The 7,794-nt window shown below is 45.2% G+C and overlaps 1 protein-coding gene across 1 annotated transcript in view; it reads right to left on the reverse strand.

The window, feature by feature from the left end:
• The window catches only part of TNFRSF11A (TNF receptor superfamily member 11a), a 128,628-nt gene extending 122,091 nt beyond the window's left edge, over positions 1-6,537 (reverse strand). The window contains exon 1 of the mRNA XM_088471814.1: positions 6,502-6,537. The gene's annotated coding sequence lies outside the window, so the exon portion shown is untranslated. The remainder of the gene's footprint in view (positions 1-6,501) is intronic.
• Between the last annotated feature and the right edge of the window lie 1,257 nt (positions 6,538-7,794).

The following is a 7,794-nucleotide window of genomic DNA, read 5'->3' on the forward strand; positions in this document are numbered from 1 at the left end:
GAATGCCCCTTATAAGACATTAGGCCACACGGTAATGCCACTTATAAGACATGCCACAGATAGTAAAGATCCTTATAAAGTCACAAAACTTAGTTTGGTCCACCAGTGACTGTGCTGTGCAATGTGGAATACAAACGGAGATGGACAGGACTCTACAAATAAATTTGCCCTTTCTCCTATCAAACAGTGATATTGTAAGTTCCTTTAAAAGCTCAAACCTTTTAAATCTTATAGCACCAGCAAATTGGACTGATCTACAGCTGACATAATAAAGGTGAAAAAGGGTACACTCTCAGTTTTGAGATAACGGCATTTAGCTAGTGTACACAGTTGAAAGGCATTGAAGGGGTTAACACCAGTCACTCTTCAAGTATGTTTACTGCTGTGGTACCCCAGGTCCTGGGCGTACCACTTATGTGTACCATTTGGGTAGAAAACCTCACCTCTATAATATAAAGTTAGGTACATTCCCCTTTCCTTATGTTAATGACTCTGCTCCTCAAGGAGCATAATGGTTTCCCCTAGCAACCTGGACTGCCACCAGGGGCAGATTGGAAACTAAAAGTGACCCTGTAAAAATTTGTGGAAGTAGCCTCACGTGGGCTGCACCAAATCAACTGTAGGCAGAGCCAGCACAAAAGTGTCCCTATCCACATACTGTATATTAAAAAGAGAGTGGCAGAGCACATACTACTCGGACCCTCTCTGGTGTCTCTAGATGTAACTCAAATCACCCCACTTGCTTCCAAATAACAAACTTACCCCTCTGACCATCCCACCTGCTTCCACATACCACAACACCACTCTGACCACTCCCCATGCCACTCTAACCAGCCCACATGCCTGCACAAGCTAAAACACATGTAGGTCTGACTTCAAATGCAGGGGCCCCCAATGCATCTAGATATACACCTCTATCTGCAGTGCTGTATCTCTTAATGCTGAATGCTGACAGTCAAAATGTTGACAATGCAATTTTATCCTAACACTAAAAAATACAAATAGAAAAAAGAAAGCGCTGATTCAGCTGAATAGTATTAATATATTTAATATACCTCCATTGGTTCAAAAAGAGTCTATTCTCTTTTAAAAAACAGAAATAAATATCTGCAACCGTATAAAATATACACCAGCCTGCAATAAAATCAACAATCCACATTTAACATAACATACAATAATGGGCCCACGACACACAATCTCTCTATACTTTAACATAAAAGATTTTATGATATACACCTAACCTTTCAGTAGTATTTCTACATCAGCAGAGCAACCACTGTTCAATAAATAGATACACTTGTAACAAAAATAGAAATCAAATTGATACAAGGTGAATAAATCTGTTGCTTCCTAGATTTCTCTAGGCAGTATATTGTTACAGACTGTCAGCAGTCTCAATTCAAATACAGTTGTAGAAAAAACACCTGAAAACTAATACATATTAATACACTTTTTTTCTGCCAATGTAGGTACTAGGCAGTATATTATTTCGGACTATCCTCAGTCTTGATTTCAAACATATCCCTAATTGTAGAGGAAATATGAAAGCTGTTTTAGACCCTCAACGGTCTTAATTAATATATAGTCCTTTCAAGACAATTTGTTTAATCCCTTCAGCAGGATGTTAACAAGTGTATTTAAATCACAGTCTCCTTCATAGGCCTTTAGGGAATAAACACAGTCAGGGAGTTCCTCTTAATTATGGTGAGTTATACTCTCAATTTCATATCCCACATGGTCATGTAATGTGTAAAGAGGGTTATATATATAGAAAAACAAAAACATTTTTTGTATAAACTCCTCTTTGCCGGGATAGACTGGAGGTCTTTCTAGCATTCAGCTTGCTGCGGCTACACGCCTTCACTGGCCGTGCTGTTACACCTGTGTAGTGTCCAGATAGCCACCTCCGTATTTATTAGAAATCCTCCGCATATGTAGCTTTCTGCGGCTTACCTCGATGTTGGTAATTTATCTCTGTGGGTACCCTTCAGAGTTGAATTTTCAATATATGTGGAGCTGTATTTGTCGGCGTCTTTGCAACAAATAAAACGCGTTTCTCCGCCTGGCTGTCAGCGGCTTCCTCAGTTATCCTAACACTAGCCTTCACCTAAAATGCACCCTAAAGCTCACCCTAATTGCACCGTAAACCCAAATGAAGCCTAACCCTAACTGCAGTCAACCCTAACTACAGCCTAACCCTAACCCAATCCTCATTACAGACTTACCCTTACTGTAGCCTAATCCCAACCCTACCCTAACTACAGCCTAACCCTAACCGCAGCTAATCCTAACCTACAGCCTCACCTTAACTGTAGCCTAACCCTAAGCTAACTACAGTCTAACCCTAACTGCTGCCTAATGCCGGGCACCATGAGCGATTTTGTTAAGTGTTTTCCCCTGCACTACTGGGCTCAATGTCATTAATGACACTGAGCATACACACGGAATGATATTGTTAACTATGTCATTCAGTGATGTCACCGGCTGCATCCCCGAACTTGCAGGAGCTGATGATATCGTCAGAATGTCCTGCAAGTTTGGCCGATGAAAGATAGCATTAGCAATCCATGGGAGTGCGCATTGTAACAATGTCTTGCATGCACACTGGACGATATGAACACATATGAATGATAACGATATCGTTAAAAAAAAATCGTCTAGTGTGTATATGACTTAATTCTAACCCTACCCTAACCCTACTCTAACTACAGGATAAACATAATTGCAGCCTAACCCTAACTGCAGCCAGATCCTAACCCCACTCTAACTAAAGGATAACCCTACAGTAACTGCAGACTAATCCTACCATAACTATAGTTTTATACTAATGGCAGCCTAATCCTTACCCTAAATGCATGTGTTGACATTCAGTCTGTCAACATTCACATTCACAATGACGACAACATGTCAATGCTAACATTGTGAATGTTGACATTATGAACATGTTGACATCCTAAATGTCAACATGATGACTACATAACCTCCAGTACTCTTCATTTCTTATATAAAGGGCCTCATTTATCAATGAGTGACATTCTTGTTATCACTCATAATTAAACTTTAATAGTGCTCCAACCTTATAATTTTTGAAAAACATGAGTTAGGAGCTGAGTCGTTGTAGCACATTTTAAGATTAGTAATGAATAATTACAAGAATATCACTCATTTATAAATATAGCCCATAGTTACTACATATAATTAATAAAATATAAGTGTAACATGTACAGTAAGTGACTTACCTTCAAGGTGGAGGAACAGGATTCAGGGGTACCACGGATGCAAGAGGGGTTGGATCTGTGGGAGGAGAGAGAGCTGAAGAGGAGAACCTGAGTAGGGAAAGGGGGGGGTCGGGGGTGCCACGGATGGGGGAGGGGTTGGATCTATGAGGGGAGAGAGAGCTGAAGAGGAGAACCTGTGTGGGGGAAGAGGGGGGGTTGAGGGATGCCATGAATGGGAGAGGGGTTGGATCTGTGAGGGGAGAGAGCTGAAGAGGAGAACCTGTGTGGGGTAAGGGGGGTTGGGGTGTGCTGCGGATGGGGGAGGGGTTGGATCTGTGAGGTGAGAGCTGAAGAAAAGAACCTGTGTGGCTGAAGGTGGGGTCGGGGGGTGCCGCGTGTGGGGGAGGGGTTGAGAGCTGAAGAGGACAACCTGTGTGGGGGAAGGGGGGTGCAGCAGAAGGGGGAGGGGTTGGATCTATGAGGGGAGAGCCAGCTGAAAAGAAGAACCTGTCTGGGAGAAGGGGAGGTTGGGGGGTACCGCGGATGGAGTAGGGATTGGATCTGTGATGGGAGAGAGAGCTGAAGGGGAGAACCTGTGTGGGGGAAGGGGGGGTCAGGGGTACCGTGGATGGGGACGGGGTTGGATCTATGAGGTGAGTGCTGAAAGTGAGAACCTGTGTGGGGAAAGGGGGGGGTTGGGGGGTGTCGTGGATGGGGGAGGGGTTAGATCTATGAGGGGAGAGCTGAAAAGGAGAACCTGTGCGGGAGAAAGGGAGGTGTCGGGGGGTACCGCAGATGGGGGAGGAGTTGGATCTATGAGGGGAGAGAGAGCTGAAAATAACCTGTGTGGGGGAAGGGGGGGTGGTCGGGTGGTACCGCAGATGGTGAAGGGGTTGGAGCTGTGAGGGGAGAGAGAGCTGAAGAGGAGAACCTGTGTGGGGTAAGGGGGGATTGGGAGGTGCCGTGGATGGGGGAGGGGTGGGTTCTATGAGGGGAGAGAGTGCTAAAGAGAACCTGTGTGGGGGTAAGGGGGTGGTCAAGGGTACCGCAGATGGGGGAGGGGTTGAAGCTGTGAGGGGAGAGAGGGCTAAAGAGGAGAACCTGTGTGGGGAAAGGGGGTCGGATGGTGCCGCGGATGGGGGAGGGGTCTTGAGGGGAGAGAGAGCAAAGCTACGGGCCTCTGACAGGATGGGAATGGATTAGTGTAGCCGGCGCATGCAAAAGGACCTGAAGGAACACTTTATAAGGGACTGCAGAGCTGTTAGAAGTCCTGCAGTGGATATGAGGAGGAGCAGACCTTTGCCTAGTGACTTACTTGGCTTCCAACGGTGACCAGAGCCGAGTGCAGAGTGAGTACAGTGCTATCTGGAGGAGCGGTGACTCGGAGGGTAATTTCATACCTGCCGGTTTTGATTGGCCAGGCAAGAAACTGCTGGTAGCCGGACGAGTTATTTCAGGCACTCAGTGCCTTTCACAAGCAGCGGCTTTGAGCCGCTTTTAATGTGTTTTTTTTTTATTATTTATTAGGCATGCACAGCAGCTACTGCTGCACAGGCCCAGCTGGCACAAACCCTTGTGTGTGAAAGGAAACATTCTTTTACACCACTGGCGTGCAGGGACGGGACGGACACGGCACAGCAGCCATCCTGCACAGTGGATATTCCCGGCTGTAACACGGCGACCGTGCTGTGCCCGTGCTTTCAGCCACCACTATTTTTCACACTCAGCAAAAAAACGGCCGGGTTTTTGCTTCCCGGTCGAAAACGGCATCTGTGAAATAGGCCGGAGGTGTTGTGTGGAACGGCAGGGACCCGGTGACTGGCAGCCCATGTTATAGGAGGTGGACCAAGAGTAAGGGGGCGAAGCCCATCTGCCTCTGGCTGGAATGTTTGCCATAGCCCTCAGGCATCGCGTGGTGCAGACTGCTAGAGAACAGTTCCGCTGACATTACAGAAGAGGTGTGGCTTACTTTTCTGCTGCTCCTCTACGCTGTTTCTGCAAAACAAAACTGCTGCTGCTCAGCTTGACCGGCCCATATGGCCATCGGCCCTTCTGGCATTTGCCAGAACTGCCCAATGGCCAGTACGGCCCTGCTTGAAAATGTTATTACTTTATTTCAAGTTGCTGCAAAGAAGCTGCATAAAAAAAATGCTTGTGGTGTTGGTATATGGAGTGTGCTAATGCGCGAAGTCTATGATGCCCCTTATCTGAAGCACTCATAATACCTTTACCAAGAGGGCTTCCATTAGGTAGTCTGAGCATGCACGGTGACATCTTTAAGAGCCACAGTACCATATGGACTTGTAGTACTCAGCTCCCTGGGGGACTTGCCATTACCTGCTATACCACCTTCATACATGTCCAGACTGTCTGCTGTAGGCTACGCTCTATCTCTGCTGCATGTGTGTACATAACTGTGAGTATGGCTGTACAACACTGATTTCCTGCTATAAGTTTATCTGGTTGGCATGTCCACTACAGTATTTTCCGCTGGTGTTTACTATTTTATAACTGTGTATACCACAAAATAGTACACACAAATCAACATTATGTATCCTCTACTGCACTCCCAACACTCCTTCCCCTTTGTTTCCTTCACTGGCTCATAGCACGGATGAGAACAGAGTCTGGTAATGAAGTGCAATAAGAGGCAAAGACTAACAAGCGCCCTGTCTGTAATAATGACAACCTGGATCCTGGATGAGGCTATTGTGTTGTATCTTGCCTAAAACTATGACAACCTGGTGCCATTGTGATGCATCTTGCATGTAATAATGACAACCACGAGCCATTGTGATGTATCTTGCCTGTAATAACGACAAAGAAAAAATACAGGTGCACAACTCCAAATTAACTGATTATATATAAATAAATACATTTTGCAGTAAATACAATAGAGGTTTTTGGCATAATCTTGGCCAAGCTTATGGGCCTGCCCACCATATCCGGGTAACCTCTTGTCGGGCAGGTCCCTAACATACTAAGGCTCAAATCCAGAGCGCAGGACACCCCCAAACTAGCCCAGCCAATCCACCCCAAAACACCGCTCTAATAAGAAAAGTGAAGTGTTAAGAGCAGCCGCTGGCCGCATATAAAGCATAAAAATAAAAAAGTGAAATACATATATATAAAGGAAACAGACAGTGAAGTATTAAAATGTGTTAAAGGAAAATGTGTTATACTGCGGTGCCCTGAAGCAGATCAGCAAAGCAATCTAGGGGGACCCACACCCCAAAAATGAACCAAAGCTGCACTACACAGTCTAAATATTAGCAGGACTTACCTATATTGTGCCCTGACTGGTGTGCATATTACATTGCCAGACTCCATGCTGTAACCAATGTAGTAGAAGTGCTAGTCTGAGTGGGAAGTGGCTCAGGTTTCCCAGGTGTGCAAATCAATGCACTAATTAGATTACAAAGAAAAGAGATCTCAGACTGCACATTCTGGACATATATATATATATAATTGGAGGTGCTACCTGTGGAGACACTTCACTTTTCTTATTAGAGCGGTGTTTTGGGGTGGATTGGCTGGGCTAGTTTGGGGGTGTCCTGCACTCTGGATTTGAGCCTTAGTATGTTAGGGACCTGCCCGACAAGAGGTTACCCGGATATGGTGGGCAGGCCCATAAGCTTGGCCAAGATTATGCCAAAAACCTCTATTGTATTTACTGCAAAATGTATTTATTTATATATAATCAGTTAATTTGGAGTTGTGCACCTGTATTTTTTCTTTGTGTATATATCAATGGTCTCCACAGGTAGCACCTCCAATTATATATATATATATATATGTCCAGAATGTGCAGTCTGAGATCTCTTTTCTCTGTAATAACGACAACCTGGTACCTGACTGTTGCCACTGTGATGCCTTTAATAATGACAACCAAGGTCCTAATAATGCACCTTGATTGTATAAATAACAACTTGGGACCTGGCTGGGGTAATTGTGATGCATCCTGTCTGTAATAATGACAGTCTCGGGCCATTGTGATGATTACTGCCTGCAATGATGACAACCTCTGGATTGTATAGGGCTATTGTGATGCACCCTCCTAGTAATAGTGAAAACCTGGTAACTTGCTGGGGCGATTGTGATGCACCCTGCTAGTAATAGTGACAACCTGGGACCTGGCTGGGCCCACTGTGATGCACCCTGCCAGTAATAATGACAACCTGGGTCCTAGATGGTGCCATTAATATGCATATTGCCTTAAAAAAAAAAATGACAACCTGGAGCCATTGTGATGCATCCTGTCTGTAATAATGACAACCTGTGGACTGTCTGGGGCAGGGGTCAGGGAACTTTTTTAACTTTTACCCAAAATATATTTAGATATGCCAACATTACCCCCTTGATTTAAAAGGAAGGAAATCATATAGTAGTGCCCCCGTATAATGCCCCTGTAGTAGTGCCCCCATAGTTATGCCCCCGTATAATGCCCCAATAGTAATGCCCCCATCATTGTGCCTCTGTAGTAGTGCCCCCATATAATGCCCCTGCAGTAGTGCTCCCGTATAATTCCCCTGTAGTAGTGCCCCCATATAATGCTCCTGTAGTAGTGTCCCCATAG

Source organism: Taudactylus pleione, unplaced genomic scaffold (assembly GCF_031769625.1).
Source record: "Taudactylus pleione unplaced genomic scaffold, aTauple2 ptg000116l, whole genome shotgun sequence".
NCBI classification, from domain to species: domain Eukaryota; kingdom Metazoa; phylum Chordata; class Amphibia; order Anura; family Myobatrachidae; genus Taudactylus; species Taudactylus pleione.